Consider the following 19,426-nt stretch of genomic DNA (forward strand, 5'->3'; position numbering starts at 1 on the left):
ATCTATATCCACAGTAAAACAAGTCCTATATCGACATAACCTGAAAGGCCTCTCAGCAAGAAAGAAGCCATTGCTCCAAAACCGTCATAAAAAAGCCAGACTACAGTTTGCAACTGCACATGGGGACAAATATATTTTTTTCTTTAGAATTGTCCTCTGGTCTGATGAAACAAAAATAGAACTGTTTGGCCATAATGACCCTTGTTATGTTTGGAGTAAAAAGTGGGAGGCTTGCAAGCTGAAGAACACCATCCCAACCGTGAAGCACGGGGGTGGCAGCATCATGTTCTGGGGGTGCTTTGCTGCAGGAGGGACTGGTGCACTTCACAAAATAGATGGCATCATGAGAGTGGAAAATGGATATATTGAAGCAACATCTCAAGACATCAGTCAGGAAATTAAAGCTTGGTCGTAAATGGGTCTTCCAAATGGACAATGACCCCAAGCACACTTCCAAAGTTGTGGCAAAATGTCTTACTAAGGACAACAAAGTATTGGAGTGGCCATCACAAAGCCCTGACCTCAATCCTAAAGAAAATTTGTGGGCAGAACTGAAAAAGCGTGTGCGAGCAAGGAGGCCTACAAACCTGACTCAGTTACACCAGCTCTGTCAGGAGGAATTGGCCAACATTTACACAACTTATTGTGGGAAGCTTGTGGAAGGCAACCCGAAATGTTTGACCCAAGTTAAACAATTTAAAGGCAATGCTACCAAATACTAATTGAGTGAATGTAAACTTCTGACCCACTGGGAATGTGATGAAATAAATAAAACCTGAAATAAATAATTCTCTCTACTTCTGACACTTCACATTCTTTAAATAAAGTGGTGATCCTCACTTAAAGGATGTCTAAGGCTTAGAGAGCCTTTTTTATTTCTCTATTTGGTTAGGTCAGGGTGTGATTAGGGTGGGCAGTTTTTCATTTCTAAAAAAACAAAGCATGAGAAGACTTAACCTTTGTTTTGGTTTGTTTGTCAATGATGGTGTGCAGGGTGAATGCAGGGTGAATGCAGGGTGTCTGTAGTTTGGTAATTTGGTAAAAAGCCATTTTGACATTTGCTCAGTACATTGTTTTTACTGAGGAAATGTACGCGTCTGCTGTTAATGATAATACAGAGGATTTTCCCAAGGTTGCTGTTGACTCATATCCCACGGTAGTTATTGGGGTCACTTTTGTGAATTGGGGTGATCAGTCCTTGGTTCCAAATATTGGGGAAGGTGCCAGATCTGAAGATGATGATAAAGAGTTTTAGTATAGCCATTTGGAATTTGTGATCTGTACATTTTATAATTTCAATGAGGATACCATCAACACCACAGGCATTTTTGGGTTGGAGGGTTTTTATTTTGCCCTGTAGTTCATTCAATGTCATTGGAGAATCCAGTGGGTCCTGGTAGTGTTTAATGTAATTGAAGAATCCAGTGGGTCCTGGTAGTGTTTAATGTAATTGAAGAATCCAGTGGGTCCTGGTAGTGTTTAATGTAATTGAAGAATCCAGTGGGTTCTGGTAGTGTTTAATGTAATTGGAGAATCCAGTGGGTCCTGGTAGTGTTTAATGTAATTGGAGAATCCAGTGGGTTCTGGTAGTGTTTAATGTAATTGAAGAATCCAGTGGGTCCTGGTAGTGTTTAATGTAATTGGAGAATCCAGTGGGTCCTGGTAGTGTTTAATGTAATGGAAGAATCCAGTGGGTCCTGGTAGTGTTTAATGTAATTGGAGAATCCAGTGGGTTCTGGTAGTGTTTAATGTAATTGGAGAATCCAGTGGGTCCTGGTAGTGTTTAATGTAATTGGAGAATCCAGTGGGTCCTGGTAGTGTTTAATGTAATTGGAGAATCCAGTGGGTCCTGGTAGTGTTTAATGTAATTGGAGAATCCAGTGGGTTCTGGTAGTGTTTAATGTAATTGGAGAATCCAGTGGGTTCTGGTAGTGTTTAATGTAATTGGAGAATCCAGTGGGTCCTGGTAGTGTTTAATGTAATTGAAGAATCCAGTGGGTCCTGGTAGTGTTTAATGTAATTGGAGAATCCAGTGGGTCCTGGTAGTGTTTAATGTAATTGGAGAATCCAGTGGGTTCTGGTAGTGTTTAATGTAATGGGAGAATCCAGTGGGTCCTGGTAGTGTTTAATGTGATTGGAGAATCCAGTGGGTCCTGGTAGTGTTTAATGTAATTGGAGAATCCAGTGGGTTCTGGTAGTGTTTAATGTGATTGAAGAATCCAGTGGGTTCTGGTAGTGTTTAATGTAATTGGAGAATCCAGTGGGTTCTGGTAGTGTTTAATGTAATTGAAGAATCCAGTGGGTTCTGGTAGTGTTTAATGTAATGGAAGAATCCAGTGGGTTCTGGTAGTGTTTAATGTAATTGGAGAATCCAGTGGGTCCTGGTAGTGTTTAATGTAATTGAAGAATCCAGTGGGTCCTGGTAGTGTTTAATGTAATTGAAGAATCCAGTGGGTCCTGGTAGTGTTTAATGTAATTGGAGAATCCAGTGGGTTCTGGTAGTGTTTAATGTAATTGAAGAATCCAGTGGGTTCTGGTAGTGTTTAATGTAATTGGAGAATCCAGTGGGTTCTGGTAGTGTTTAATGTAATTGGAGAATCCAGTGGGTCCTGGTAGTGTTTAATGTAATTGGAGAATCCAGTGGGTCCTGGTAGTGTTTAATGTAATTGGAGAATCCAGTGGGTCCTGGTAGTGTTTAATGTAATTGAAGAATCCAGTGGGTTCTGGTAGTGTTTAATGTAATTGGAGAATCCAGTGGGTCCTGGTAGTGTTTAATGTGATTGAAGAATCCAGTGGGTTCTGGTAGTGTTTAATGTAATTGAAGAATCCAGTGGGTCCTGGTAGTGTTTAATGTAATTGAAGAATCCAGTGGGTCCTGGTAGTGTTTAATGTAATTGAAGAATCCAGTGGGTTCTGGTAGTGTTTAATGTAATGGAAGAATCCAGTGGGTCCTGGTAGTGTTTAATGTGATTGAAGAATCCAGTGGGTCCTGGTAGTGTTTAATGTAATTGAAGAATCCAGTGGGTTCTGGTAGTGTTTAATGTAATTGAAGAATCCAGTGGGTTCTGGTAGTGTTTAATGTAATGGAAGAATCCAGTGGGTCCTGGTAGTGTTTAATGTAATTGGAGAATCCAGTGGGTTCTGGTAGTGTTTAATGTAATTGGAGAATCCAGTGGGTTCTGGTAGTGTTTAATGTAATTGGAGAATCCAGTGGGTTCTGGTAGTGTTTAATGTAATTGGAGAATCCAGTGGGTTCTGGTAGTGTTTAATGTAATTGGAGAATCCAGTGGGTCCTGGTAGTGTTTAATGTAATTGGAGAATCCAGTGGGTCCTGGTAGTGTTTAATGTAATTGGAGAATCCAGTGGGTCCTGGTAGTGTTTAATGTAATTGAAGAATCCAGTGGGTTCTGGTAGTGTTTAATGTAATTGGAGAATCCAGTGGGTCCTGGTAGTGTTTAATGTAATTGGAGAATCCAGTGGGTCCTGGTAGTGTTTAATGTAATTGAAGAATCCAGTGGGTTCTGGTAGTGTTTAATGTAATTGGAGAATCCAGTGGGTCCTGGTAGTGTTTAATGTAATTGGAGAATCCAGTGGGTTCTGGTAGTGTTTAATGTAATTGGAGAATCCAGTGGGTCCTGGTAGTGTTTAATGTAATTGGAGAATCCAGTGGGTTCTGGTAGTGTTTAATGTAATTGAAGAATCCAGTGGGTCCTGGTAGTGTTTAATGTAATTGAAGAATCCAGTGGGTCCTGGTAGTGTTTAATGTGATGGAAGAATCCAGTGGGTTCTGGTAGTGTTTAATGTAATTGAAGAATCCAGTGGGTTCTGGTAGTGTTTAATGTGATTGAAGAATCCAGTGGGTTCTGGTAGTGTTTAATGTAATTGGAGAATCCAGTGGGTCCTGGTAGTGTTTAATGTGATTGAAGAATCCAGTGGGTTCTGGTAGTGTTTAATGTAATTGGAGAATCCAGTGGGTCCTGGTAGTGTTTAATGTAATTGAAGAATCCAGTGGGTTCTGGTAGTGTTTAATGTAATTGAAGAATCCAGTGGGTCCTGGTAGTGTTTAATGTGATTGAAGAATCCAGTGGGTCCTGGTAGTGTTTAATGTGATTGAAGAATCCAGTGGGTTCTGGTAGTGTTTAATGTAATTGGAGAATCCAGTGGGTCCTGGTAGTGTTTAATGTAATTGGAGAATCCAGTGGGTTCTGGTAGTGTTTAATGTAATTGAAGAATCCAGTGGGTCCTGGTAGTGTTTAATGTGATTGAAGAATCCAGTGGGTCCTGGTAGTGTTTAATGTGATTGAAGAATCCAGTGGGTTCTGGTAGTGTTTAATGTAATTGGAGAATCCAGTGGGTCCTGGTAGTGTTTAATGTAATTGGAGAATCCAGTGGGTTCTGGTAGTCTTTAATGTAATTGAAGAATCCAGTGTTTAATGTGATTGAAGAATTGGGTCCTGGTAAGAATCCAGTGGGTTCTGGTAGTGTTTAATGTAATTGAAGAATCCAGTGGGTTCTGGTAGTGTTTAATGTAATGAAGAATCCAGTGGGTTCTGGTAGTGTTTAATGTAATTGGAGAATCCAGTGGGTCCTGTTTAATGTAATGGAGAATCCAGTGGGTCCTGGTAGTGTTTAATGTGATTGGAGAATCCAGTGGGTCCTGGTAGTGTTTAATGTAATTGGAGAATCCAGTGGGTTCTGGTAGTGTTTAATGTAATTGGAGAATCCAGTGGGTCCTGGTAGTGTTTAATGTAATTGGAGAATCCAGTGGGTTCTGGTAGTGTTTAATGTAATTGGAGAATCCAGTGGGTCCATGTAGTGTTTAATGTGATTGAAGAATCCAGTGGGTTCTGGTAGTGTTTAATGTAATTGGAGAATCCAGTGGGTCCTGGTAGTGTTTAATGTAATGGAAGAATCCAGTGGGTTCTGGTAGTGTTTAATGTAATGGAAGAATCCAGTGGGTTCTGGTAGTGTTTAATGTAATTGGAAGAATCCAGTGGGTTCTGGTAGTGTTTAATGTAATTGGAGAATCCAGTGGGTCCATGTAGTGTTTAATGTGATTGAAGAATCCAGTGGGTTCTGGTAGTGTTTAATGGGTAATGGTGAAGAATCCAGTGGGTCCTGGTAGTGTTTAATGTGATTGAAGAATCCAGTGGGTTCTGGTAGTGTTTAATGTAATTGGAGAATCCAGTGGGTCCTGGTAGTGTTTAATGTAATTGGAGAATCCAGTGGGTTCTGGTAGTCTTTAATGTAATTGAAGAATCCAGTGGGTCCTGGTAGTGTTTAATGTGATTGAAGAATTGGGTCCTGGTAAATGAAAGAATCCAGTGGGTTCTGGTAGTGTTTAATGTAATTGAAGAATCCAGTGGGTTCTGGTAGTGTTTAATGTAATTGAAGAATCCAGTGGGTTCTGGTGTTTAATGTAATTGGAGAATCCAGTGGGTCCTGGTAGTGTTTAATGTATTGAAGAATCCAGTGGGTTGGTAGTGTTTAATGTAGTGTTTAATGTAATTGGAGAATCCAGTGGGTCCTGGTAGTGTTTAATGTAATTGGAGAATCCAGTGGGTCCTGGTAGTGTTTAATGTAATTGAAGAATCCAGTGGGTCCTGGTAGTGTTTAATGTAATTGAAGAATCCAGTGGGTCCTGGTAGTGTTTAATGTGATTGAAGAATCCAGTGGGTTCTGGTAGTGTTTAATGTAATTGAAGAATCCAGTGGGTTCTGGTAGTGTTTAATGTAATGGAAGAATCCAGTGGGTCCTGGTAGTGTTTAATGTAATTGAAGAATCCAGTGGGTTCTGGTAGTGTTTAATGTGATTGGAGAATCCAGTGGGTCCATGTAGTGTTTAATGTAATTGGAGAATCCAGTGGGTTCTGGTAGTGTTTAATGTAATTGGAGAATCCAGTGGGTTCTGGTAGTGTTTAATGTAATTGGAGAATCCAGTGGGTTCTGGTAGTGTTTAATGTAATTGGAGAATCCAGTGGGTCCATGGTAGTGTTTAATGTGATTGAAGAATCCAGTGGGTTCTGGTAGTGTTTAATGTAATTGGAGAATCCAGTGGGTCCTGGTAGTGTTTAATGTAATGGAAGAATCCAGTGGGTTCTGGTAGTGTTTAATGTAATGGAAGAATCCAGTGGGTTCTGGTAGTGTTTAATGTAATTGAAGAATCCAGTGGGTTCTGGTAGTGTTTAATGTAATTGGAGAATCCAGTGGGTCCTGTAGTGTTTAATGTGATTGAAGAATCCAGTGTGTTCTGGTAGTGTTTAATGTAATTGGAGAATCCAGTGGGTTCTGGTAGTGTTTAATGTAATTGAAGAATCCAGTGGGTTCTGGTAGTGTTTAATGTAATTGAAGAATCCAGTGGGTTCTGGTAGTGTTTAATGTAATTGGAGAATCCAGTGGGTTCTGGTAGTGTTTAATGTAATTGGAGAATCCAGTGGGTCCTGGTAGTGTTTAATGTAATTGAAGAATCCAGTGGGTTCTGGTAGTGTTTAATGTAATTGAAGAATCCAGTGGGTTCTGGTAGTGTTTAATGTAATGGAAGAATCCAGTGGGTCCTGGTAGTGTTTAATGTGATTGAAGAATCCAGTGGGTTCTGGTAGTGTTTAATGTAATGGAAGAATCCAGTGGGTCCTGGTAGTGTTTAATGTAATTGAAGAATCCAGTGGGTTCTGGTAGTGTTTAATGTAATTGGAGAATCCAGTGGGTCCTGGTAGTGTTTAATGTAATTGAAGAATCCAGTGGGTTCTGGTAGTGTTTAATGTAATTGAAGAATCCAGTGGGTCCTGGTAGTGTTTAATGTAATTGAAGAATCCAGTGGGTCCTGGTAGTGTTTAATGTAATTGGAGAATCCAGTGGGTTCTGGTAGTGTTTAATGTAATTGGAGAATCCAGTGGGTTCTGGTAGTGTTTAATGTAATGGAAGAATCCAGTGGGTTCTGGTAGTGTTTAATGTAATTGGAGAATCCAGTGGGTTCTGGTAGTGTTTAATGTAATGGAAGAATCCAGTGGGTCCTGGTAGTGTTTAATGTAATTGAAGAATCCAGTGGGTCCTGGTAGTGTTTAATGTAATTGAAGAATCCAGTGGGTCCTGGTAGTGTTTAATGTAATTGAAGAATCCAGTGGGTTCTGGTAGTGTTTAATGTAATTGAATCCAGTGGGTTCTGGTAGTGTTTAATGTGATGGAAGAATCCAGTGGGTTCTGGTAGTGTTTAATGTAATTGGAAGAATCCAGTGGGTTCTGGTAGTGTTTAATGTAATTGAAGAATCCAGTGGGTTCTGGTAGTGTTTAATGTAATGGAAGAATCCAGTGGGTTCTGGTAGTGGGTTGGGTTCTGGTAGTGTTTAATGTAATTGAAGAATCCAGTGGGTTCTGGTAGTGTTTAATGTAATTGGAGAATCCAGTGGGTCCTGGTAGTGTTTAATGTAATTGAAGAATCCAGTGGGTTCTGGTAGTGTTTAATGTAATTGGAGAATCCAGTGGGTCCTGGTAGTGTTTAATGTGATTGAAGAATCCAGTGGGTTCTGGTAGTGTTTAATGTAATTGAAGAATCCAGTGGGTTCTGGTAGTGTTTAATGTAATTGGAGAATCCAGTGGGTTCTGGTAGTGTTTAATGTAATTGAAGAATCCAGTGGGTCCTGGTAGTGTTTAATGTGATTGAAGAATCCAGTGGGTTCTGGTAGTGTTTAATGTAATGGAAGAATCCAGTGGGTCCTGGTAGTGTTTAATGTAATTGAAGAATCCAGTGGGTTCTGGTAGTGTTTAATGTGATGGAAGAATCCAGTGGGTCCTGGTAGTGTTTAATGTAATTGAAGAATCCAGTGGGTTCTGGTAGTGTTTAATGTAATTGGAGAATCCAGTGGGTCTGGTAGTGTTTAATGTAATTGAAGAATCCAGTGGGTTCTGGTAGTGTTTAATGTAATTGAAGAATCCAGTGGGTCCTGGTAGTGTTTAATGTAATTGAAGAATCCAGTGGGTTCTGGTAGTGTTTAATGTAATTGAAGAATCCAGTGGGTCCTGGTAGTGTTTAATGTAATTGAAGAATCCAGTGGGTCCTGGTAGTGTTTAATGTAATTGAAGAATCCAGTGGGTCCTGGTAGTGTTTAATGTAATTGAAGAATCCAGTGGGTCCTGGTAGTGTTTAATGGTCGTTTAATGTCATTGAAGAATCCAGTGGGTTCTGGTAGTGTTTAATGTGATGGAAGAATCCAGTGGGTCCTGGTAGTGTTTAATGTAATTGGAGAATCCAGTGGGTCCTGGTAGTGTTTAATGTAATTGAAGAATCCAGTGGGTTCTGGTAGTGTTTAATAGATGATTCTAAGATTTGCATTTGATTATGTGTACAGTACCAGTCAAAAGTTTGGACACACCTGCTAATTCAATAATTTCTACATTGTAGAATAATAGTGAAGACATCAAAACTATGAAATAACACATATGGAATCATGTAGTAACCAAAGAACTTTTAAACAAATCAGAATATATTTTATATTATTCAAAGTAGTCACCCTGTCACGCCCTGGACATAGAAAGGTTTTTATTCTCTATTTTGGTTAGGCCAAGGTGTGACCAGGGTGGGCATTCTATGTTCATGTTTCTATATTTTCTATTTCTTTGTGTTTGGCCGGGTATGGTTCTCAATCAGGGACAGCTGTCTATCATTGTCTCTGATTGGGAATCATACCTAGGTAGCTTTTTTCCCTCCTTCAGTGTGGAATCTTGTTCTTCGGTTGTGTGCAGGTGGTTGGCACAACGAAGCTGTTTGGTCATTGGTCTTTATTGTTTAGTTTTTTCTAAAAGTTTCACTTCATTATTAAATTATGTGGAACTCAAAGAACGCTGCGCGTTGGTCTCACCCTTCCCCCATTACACACCCTTTGCCTTGATGACAGCTTCGCATTCTCACAACCGGCTTCACAAATTCAAATTGTCTCTCTCCGAGGCCTAATGATGAGCTGTCTTGTCTGTCTCTCTTTCTCTCTCTCTCTCTCTCTCTCAATGATAAGCACGGTCTCTCTCTCTCTCTCAATGATAAGCACGGTCTCTCTCTCTCTCTCTCTCTCAATGATAAGCACGGTCTCTCTCTCTCTCTCAATGATAAGCACGGTCTCTCTCTCTCTCTCAATGATAAGCACGGTCTCTCTCTCAATGATAAGCACGGTCTCTCTCTCTCTCAATGATAAGCACGGTCTCTCTCTCTCTCAATGATAAGCACGGTCTCTCTCTCTCTCTCTCTCTCTCAATGATAAGCACGGTCTCTCTCTCTCTCTCAATGATAAGCACGGTCTCTCTCTCTCTCAATGATAAGCACGGTCTCTCTCTCTCTCTCTCTCTCTCTCTCTCTCTCTCTCTCTCTCTCAATGATAAGCACGGTCTCTCTCTCTCTCTCAATGATAAGCACGGTCTCTCTCTCTCTCTCTCAATGATAAGCACGGTCTCTCTCTCTCTCTCTCAATGATAAGCACGGTCTCTCTCTCTCTCTCAATGATAAGCACGGTCTCTCTCTCTCTCAATGATAAGCACGGTCTCTCTCTCTCTCTCAATGATAAGCACGCTCTCTATCTCTCTCTCTCTCTCTCTCTCTCTCTCTCTCTCTCTCTCTCAATGATAAGCACGGTTTCTCTCTCTCACGGTTTCTCTCAATGATAAGCACGGTTTCTCTCTCACGGCCCTCTCTCAATGATAAGCACGGTTTCTCTCTCTCTCAATGATAAGCACGGTTTCTCTCTCTCTCTCAATGATAAGCACGGTTTCTCTCTCTCTCTCAATGATAAGCACGGTCTCTCTCTCTCTCTCATAAGCACGGTCACTCTCTCTCTCTCTCTCTCTCTGATAAGCTCTCTCTCTCTCTCTCTCAATGATAAGCACGGTCTCTCTCTCTCTCTCAATGATAAGCACGGTCTCTCTCTCTCTCTCAATGATAAGCACGCTCTCTCTCTCTCTCTCTCTCTCTCTCTCTCTCTGATAAGCACGCTCTCTCTCTCTCTCTCTCTCTCTCTCTCTCTCTCTCTCTCTCTCTCTCTCTCTCTCTCTCTCTCTCTCTCTCTCTCTCTCTCTCTCTCTCTCTCTCTCTCTCTCTCTCTCTCTCTCTCTCTCTCTCTCTCTCTCTCTCTCTCTCTCTCTCTCTCTCTCTCTCTCTCTCTCTCTCTCTCTCTCTCTCTCTCTCTCTCTCAATGATAAGCACGGTCTCTCTCTCTCTCTCAATGATAAGCACGGTCTCTCTCTCTCTCAATGATAAGCACGGTCTCTCTCTCTCTCTCTCAATGATAATCACGGTCTCTCTCTCTCTCAATGATAAGCACGGTCTCTCGCTCTCTCTCAATGATAATCACGGTCTCTCTCTCTCTCTCCAATAGACTTTATTGACATGGCTAGTAAAATTACTTACATTGTCAAAGTATACATGACACAAAAATGGTGGTACCAACAGCAATAATGGTAGTAGTAGTGGAGATTAGTGATTAAGGTTAGGGTTAGTACCACTAACAGCTACAACAATATTAATGAGAATAATAATACATTAAAGCAATGGTAGTAGACCAGACTCAACCTGACTGAGAAGACACATGACCTGGTAGTAGACCAGTGTCAACATGACTGAGAAGACACATGACCTGGTAGTAGACCAGTGTCAACATGACTGAGAAGACACATGACCTGGTAGTAGACCAGTGTCAACATGACTGAGGAGACACATGACCTGGTAGTAGACCAGACTCAACCTGACTGAGGAGACACATGACCTGGTAGTAGACCAGTCTCAACCTGACTGAGAAGACACATGACCTGGTAGTAGACCAGTGTCAACATGACTGAGAAGACACATGACCTGGTAGTAGACCAGTGTCAACATGACTGAGGAGACACATGACCTGGTAGTAGACCAGTGTCAACATGACTGAGGAGACACATGACCTGGTAGTAGACCAGTGTCAACATGACTGAGAAGACACATGACCTGGTAGTAGACCAGTCTCAACCTGACTGAGGAGACACATGACCTGGTAGTAGACCAGTCTCAACCTGACTGAGGAGACACATGACCTGGTAGTAGACCAGTGTCAACCTGACTGAGGAGACACATGACCTGGTAGTAGACCAGTGTCAACCTGACTGAGGAGACACATGACCTGGTAGTAGACCAGTCTCAACCTGACTGAGAAGACACATGACCTGGTAGTAGACCAGTCTCAACCTGACTGAGAAGACACATGACCTGGTAGTAGACCAGTGTCAACATGACCTGGGTAGTTGACCAGTGTCAACATGACTGAGGAGACACATGACCTGGTAGTAGACCAGTCTCAACCTGACTGAGAAGACACATGACCTGGTAGTTGACCAGTGTCAACATGACTGAGAAGACACATGACCTGGTAGTAGACCAGTCTCAACCTGACTGAGAAGACACATGACCTGGTAGTAGACCAGTGTCAACATGACTGAGAAGACACATGACCTGGTAGTAGACCAGTGTCAACATGACTGAGGAGACACATGACCTGGTAGTTGACCAGTGTCAACATGACTGAGAAGACACATGACCTGGTAGTAGACCAGTGTCAACATGACTGAGGAGACACATGACCTGGTAGTAGACCAGTCTCAACCTGACTGAGAAGACACATGACCTGGTAGTAGACCAGTCTCAACATGACTGAGGAGACACATGACCTGGTAGTTGACCAGTGTCAACATGACTGAGAAGACACATGACCTGGTAGTAGACCAGTGTCAACATGACTGAGGAGACACATGACCTGGTAGTAGACCAGTCTCAACCTGACCTGGTAGTTGACCAGTGTCAACATGACTGAGGAGACACATGACCTGGTAGTAGACCAGTCTCAACCTGACTGAGAAGACACATGACCTGGTAGTTGACCAGTGTCAACATGACTGAGAAGACACATGACCTGGTAGTAGACCAGTCTCAACCTGACTGAGAAGACACATGACCTGGTAGTAGACCAGTGTCAACATGACTGAGGAGACACATGACCTGGTAGTAGACCAGTGTCAACATGACTGAGAAGACACATGACCTGGTAGTAGACCAGTGTCAACATGACCTGACCTGGTAGTTGACCAGTGTCAACATGACTGAGAAGACACATGACCTGGTAGTAGACCAGTGTCAACATGACTGAGAAGACACATGACCTGGTAGTAGACCAGTGTCAACCTGACTGAGGAGACACATGACCTGGTAGTAGACCAGTCTCAACCTGACTGAGGAGACACATGACCTGGTAGTAGACCAGTGTCAACATGACTGAGAAGACACATGACCTGGTAGTAGACCAGTGTCAACATGACTGAGAAGACACATGACCTGGTAGTAGACCAGTGTCAACATGACTGAGAAGACACATGACCTGGTAGTAGACCAGTGTCAACATGACTGAGAAGACACATGGCCTGGTAGTAGACCAGTGTCAACATGACTGAGAAGACACATGACCTGGTAGTAGACCAGTGTCAACATGACTGAGAAGACACATGACCTGTTAGTAGACCAGTGTCAACCTGACTGAGAAGACACATGACCTGGTAGTAGACCAGTGTCAACATGACTGAGAAGACACGTGACCTGGTAGTAGACCAGTGTCAACATGACTGAGAAGACACATGACCTGGTAGTAGACCAGTGTCAACATGACCTGGTAGTTGACCAGTGTCAACATGACTGAGAAGACACATGACCTGGTAGTAGACCAGTGTCAACATGACTGAGAAGACACATGACCTGGTAGTGGACAAGTGTCAACATGACTGAGGAGACACATGACCTGGTAGTAGACCAGTGTCAACCTGACTGAGGAGACACATGACCTGGTAGTAGACCAGTGTCAACATGACTGAGGAGACACATGACCTGGTAGTAGACCAGTGTCAACCTGACTGAGGAGACACATGACCTGGTAGTAGACCAGTGTCAACATGACTGAGGAGACACATGACCTGGTAGTAGACCAGTGTCAACATGACTGAGGAGACACATGACCTGGTAGTAGACCAGTGTCAACATGACTGAGGAGACACATGACCTGGTAGTAGACCAGTCTCAACCTGACTGAGAAGACACATGACCTGGTAGTAGACCAGTCTCAACCTGACTGAGAAGACACATGACCTGGTAGTAGACCAGTGTCAACATGACCTGGTAGTTGACCAGTGTCAACATGACTGAGGAGACACATGACCTGGTAGTAGACCAGTCTCAACCTGACTGAGAAGACACATGACCTGGTAGTTGACCAGTGTCAACATGACTGAGAAGACACATGACCTGGTAGTAGACCAGTCTCAACCTGACTGAGAAGACACATGACCTGGTAGTAGACCAGTGTCAACATGACTGAGAAGACACATGACCTGGTAGTAGACCAGTGTCAACATGACTGAGGAGACACATGACCTGGTAGTTGACCAGTGTCAACATGACTGAGAAGACACATGACCTGGTAGTAGACCAGTGTCAACATGACTGAGGAGACACATGACCTGGTAGTAGACCAGTCTCAACCTGACTGAGAAGACACATGACCTGGTAGTAGACCAGTCTCAACATGACTGAGGAGACACATGACCTGGTAGTTGACCAGTGTCAACATGACTGAGAAGACACATGACCTGGTAGTAGACCAGTGTCAACATGACTGAGGAGACACATGACCTGGTAGTAGACCAGTCTCAACCTGACTGAGAAGACACATGACCTGGTAGTAGACCAGTCTCAACCTGACTGAGAAGACACATGACCTGGTAGTAGACCAGTGTCAACATGACTGAGGAGACACATGACCTGGTAGTAGACCAGTGTCAACATGACTGAGAAGACACATGACCTGGTAGTAGACCAGTGTCAACATGACCTGGTAGTTGACCAGTGTCAACATGACTGAGAAGACACATGACCTGGTAGTAGACCAGTGTCAACATGACTGAGAAGACACATGACCTGGTAGTAGACCAGTGTCAACCTGACTGAGGAGACACATGACCTGGTAGTAGACCAGTCTCAACCTGACTGAGGAGACACATGACCTGGTAGTAGACCAGTGTCAACATGACTGAGAAGACACATGACCTGGTAGTAGACCAGTGTCAACATGACTGAGAAGACACATGACCTGGTAGTAGACCAGTGTCAACATGACTGAGAAGACACATGACCTGGTAGTAGACCAGTGTCAACATGACTGAGAAGACACATGGCCTGGTAGTAGACCAGTGTCAACATGACTGAGAAGACACATGACCTGGTAGTAGACCAGTGTCAACATGACTGAGAAGACACATGACCTGTTAGTAGACCAGTGTCAACCTGACTGAGAAGACACATGACCTGGTAGTAGACCAGTGTCAACATGACTGAGAAGACACGTGACCTGGTAGTAGACCAGTGTCAACATGACTGAGAAGACACATGACCTGGTAGTAGACCAGTGTCAACATGACCTGGTAGTTGACCAGTGTCAACATGACTGAGAAGACACATGACCTGGTAGTGGACAAGTGTCAACATGACTGAGGAGACACATGACCTGGTAGTAGACCAGTGTCAACCTGACTGAGGAGACACATGACCTGGTAGTAGACCAGTGTCAACATGACTGAGGAGACACATGACCTGGTAGTAGACCAGTGTCAACCTGACTGAGGAGACACATGACCTGGTAGTAGACCAGTGTCAACATGACTGAGGAGACACATGACCTGGTAGTAGACCAGTGTCAACATGACTGAGAAGACACATGACCTGGTAGTAGACCAGTGTCAACATGACTGAGGAGACACATGACCTGGTAGTAGACCAGTGTCAACATGACTGAGGAGACACATGACCTGTTAGTAGACCAGTCTCAACCTGACTGAGAAGACACATGACCTGGTAGTAGACCAGTGTCAACATGACTGAGGAGACACATGACCTGGTAGTAGACCAGTGTCAACCTGACTGAGGAGACACATGACCTGGTAGTAGACCAGTGTCAACCTGACTGAGGAGACACATGACCTGGTAGTAGACCAGTGTCAACATGACTGAGGGAGACACATGACCTGGTAGTAGACCAGTGTCAACATGACTGAGGAGACACATGACCTGGTAGTAGACCAGTGTCAACATGACTGAGGAGACACATGACCTGTTAGTAGACCAGTCTCAACCTGACTGAGAAGACACATGACCTGGTAGTTGACCAGTGTCAACATGACTGAGAAAACACATGACCTGTTAGTAGACCAGTGTCAACATGACTGAGAAGACACATGACCTGGTAGTAGACCAGTGTCAACATGACTGAGAAGACACATGACCTGGTAGTAGACCAGTGTCAACATGACTGAGGAGACACATGACCTGGTAGTTGACCAGTGTCAACATGACTGAGAAGACACATGACCTGGTAGTAGACCAGTGTCAACATGACTGAGGAGACACATGACCTGGTAGTAGACCAGTGTCAACATGACTGAGGAGACACATGACCTGGTAGTAGACCAGTCTCAACCTGACTGAGAAGACACATGACCTGGTAGTAGACCAGTCTCAACCTGACTGAGAAGACACATGACCTGGTAGTAGACCAGTGTCAACATGACCTGGTAGTTGACCAGTGTCAACATGACTGAGGAGACACATGACCAGGTAGTAGACCAGTGTCAACATGACTGAGAAGACACATGACCTGGTAGTAGACCAGTGTCAACATGACTGAGAAGACACATGACCTGGTAGTAGACCAGTGTCAACATGACTGAGAAGACACATGACCTGGTAGTAGACCAGTGTCAACATGACTGAGAAGACACATGACCTGGTAGTAGACCAGTCTCAACCTGACTGAGAAGACACATGACCTGGTAGTAGACCAGTCTCAACCTGACTGAGGAGACACATGACCTGGTAGTAGACCAGTCTCAACCTGACTGAGAAGACACATGACCTGGTAGTAGACCAGTCTCAACCTGACTGAGAAGACACATGACCTGGTAGTAGACCAGTGTCAACATGACTGAGAAGACACATGACCTGGTAGTAGACCAGTGTCAACATGACTGAGAAGACACATGACCTGGTAGTAGACCAGTGTCAACATGACTGAGAAGACACATGGCCTGGTAGTAGACCAGTGTCAACATGACCTGGTAGTAGACCAGTGTCAACATGACTGAGAAGACACATGGCCTGGTAGTAGACCAGTGTCAACATGACTGAGAAGACACATGACCTGGTAGTAGACCAGTGTCAACATGACCTGGTAGTTGACCAGTGTCAACATGACTGAGAAGACACATGACCTGGTAGTAGACCAGTGTCAACATGACTGAGCAGACACATGACCTGGTAGTGGACAAGTGTCAACATGACTGAGAAGACACATGACCTGGTAGTAGACCAGTGTCAACCTGACTGAAGAGACACATGACCTGGTAGTAGACCAGTGTCAACATGACTGAGAAGACACATGACCTGGTAGTAGACCAGTGTCAACATGACTGAGAAGACACATGACCTGGTAGTAGACCAGTGTCAACATGACTGAGAAGACACATGACCTGGTAGTAGACCAGTGTCAACATGACTGAGAAGACACATGACCTGGTAGTAGACCAGTCTCAACATGACTGAGAAGACACATGACCTGGTAGTAGACCAGTGTCAACATGACTGAGAAGACACATGACCTGGTAGTAGACCAGTGTCAACATGACTGAGAAGACACATGACCTGGTAGTTGACCAGTGTCAACATGACTGAGGAGACACATGACCTGGTAGTAGACCAGTCTCAACCTGACTGAGGAGACACATGACCTGGTAGTAGACCAGTGTCAACATGACTGAGGAGACACATGACCTGGTAGTTGACCAGTGTCAACATGACTGAGGAGACACATGACCTGGTAGTAGACCAGTGTCAACATGACTGAGAAGACACATGACCTGGTAGTAGACCAGTGTCAACATGACTGAGGAGACACATGACCTGGTAGTTGACCAGTGTCAACATGACTGAGAAGACACATGACCTGGTAGTAGACCAGTGTCAACATGACTGAGGAGACACATGACCTGGTAGTAGACCAGTGTCAACATGACTGAGGAGACACATGACCTGGTAGTAGACCAGTCTCAACATGACTGAGAAGACACATGACCTGGTAGTGGACCAGTGTCAACATGACTGAGAAGACACATGACCTGGTAGTAGACCAGTGTCAACATGACTGAGAAGACACATGACCTGGTAGTAGACCAGTGTCAACATGACCTGGTAGTAGACCAGTGTCAACATGACTGAGAAGACACATGACCTGGTAGTAGACCAGTGTCAACATGACTGAGAAGACACATGACCTGGTAGTAGACCAGTGTCTACATGACTGAGAAGACACATGACCTGGTAGTAGACCAGTGTCTACATGACTGAGAAGACACATGACCTGGTAGTAGACCAGTGTCAACATGACTGAGAAGACACATGACCTGGTAGTAGACCAGTGTCAACATGACCTGGTAGTTGACCAGTGTCAACATGACTGAGAAGACACATGACCTGGTAGTAGACCAGTGTCAACATGACTGAGAAGACACATGACCTGGTAGTAGACCAGTGTCAACCTGACTGAGGAGACACATGACCTGGTAGTAGACCAGTCTCAACCTGACTGAGAAGACACATGACCTGGTAGTAGACCAGTGTCAACATGACTGAGAAGACACATGACCTGGTAGTAGACCAGTGTCAACATGACTGAGAAGACACATGACCTGGTAGTAGACCAGTGTCAACATGACTGAGAAGACACATGACCTGGTAGTAGACCAGTGTCAACATGACTGAGAAGACACATGACCTGGTAGTAGACCAGTGTCAACATGACTGAGAAGACACATGGCCTCGTAGTAGACCAGTGTCAACATGACTGAGAAGACACATGACCTGGTAGTAGACCAGTGTCAACATGACTGAGAAGACACATGACCTGGTAGTAGACCAGTGTCAACCTGACTGAGAAGACACATGACCTGGTAGTAGACCAGTGTCAACATGACTGAGAAGACACGTGACCTGGTAGTAGACCAGTGTCAACATGACTGAGAAGACACATGACCTGGTAGTAGACCAGTGTCAACATGACCTGGTAGTTGACCAGTGTCAACATGACTGAGAAGACACATGACCTGGTAGTAGACCAGTGTCAACATGACTGAGCAGACACATGACCTGGTAGTGGACAAGTGTCAACATGACTGAGAAGACACATGACCTGGTAGTAGACCAGTGTCAACCTGACTGAGGAGACACATGACCTGGTAGTAGACCAGTGTCAACATGACTGAGAAGACACATGACCTGGTAGTAGACCAGTGTCAACATGACTGAGAAGACACATGACCTGGTAGTAGACCAGTGTCAACATGACTGAGAAGACACATGACCTGGTAGTAGACCAGTGTCAACATGACTGAGAAGACACATGACCTGGTAGTAGACCAGTCTCAACATGACTGAGAAGACACATGACCTGGTAGTAGACCAGTGTCAACATGACTGAGAAGACACATGACCTGGTAGTAGACCAGTGTCAACATGACTGAGAAGACACATGACCTGGTAGTTGACCAGTGTCAACATGACTGAGAAGACACATGACCTGTTAGTAGACCAGTGTCAACATGACTGAGAAGACACATGACCTGGTAGTAGACCAGTGTCAACATGACTGAGAAGACACATGACCTGGTAGTAGACCAGTGTCAACATGACTGAGAAGACACATGACCTGGTAGTAGACCAGTGTCAACATGACTGAGGAGACACATGACCTGGTAGTAGACCAGTGTCAACATGACTGAGAAGACACATGACCTGTTAGTAGACCAATGTCAACATGACTGAGAAGGCACATGACCTGGTAGTAGACCAGTGTCAACATGACTGAGAAGACACATGACCTGTTAGTAGACCAGTGTCAACATGACTGAGAAGACACATGACCAGGTAGTAGACCAGTGTCAACATGACTGAGAAGACACATGACCTGGTAGTAGACCAGTGTCAACATGACTGAGAAGACACATGACCTGGTAGTAGACCAGTGTCAACATGACTGAGAAGACACATGACCTGGTAGTAGACCAGTCTCAACATGACTGAGAAGACACATGACCTGGTAGTAGACCAGTGTCAACATGACTGAGAAGACATTTACATTTACATTTAAGTCATTTAGCAGACGCTCTTATCCAGAGCGACTTACAAATTGGTGCATACACCTTAAGACATCCAGTGGAACAGCCACTTTACAATAGTGCATCTAAATCTTTTAGGGGGTGAGAAGGATTACTTACCCTATCCTAGGACACATGACCAGGTAGTAGACCAGTGTCAACATGACTGAGAAGACACATGACCT

General features: G+C 43.9%; 1 long non-coding RNA gene across 1 annotated transcript; it reads right to left on the reverse strand.

The window, feature by feature from the left end:
- Positions 1-10,550: 10,550 nt before the first annotated feature.
- On the reverse strand, positions 10,551-18,695 carry LOC127911291 (uncharacterized). The gene is made up of 5 exons (XR_008077725.1): positions 18,665-18,695; positions 15,063-15,148; positions 14,589-14,846; positions 12,788-13,045; positions 10,551-10,695 (listed from the first exon to the last, which is right to left on the reverse strand). It is a non-coding gene; the product is annotated as an uncharacterized LOC127911291 (long non-coding RNA).
- Positions 18,696-19,426: the final 731 nt, after the last annotated feature.

This window comes from Oncorhynchus keta, chromosome 24, assembly GCF_023373465.1.
Source record: "Oncorhynchus keta strain PuntledgeMale-10-30-2019 chromosome 24, Oket_V2, whole genome shotgun sequence".
Taxonomy (NCBI): Eukaryota; Metazoa; Chordata; class Actinopteri; order Salmoniformes; family Salmonidae; genus Oncorhynchus; species Oncorhynchus keta.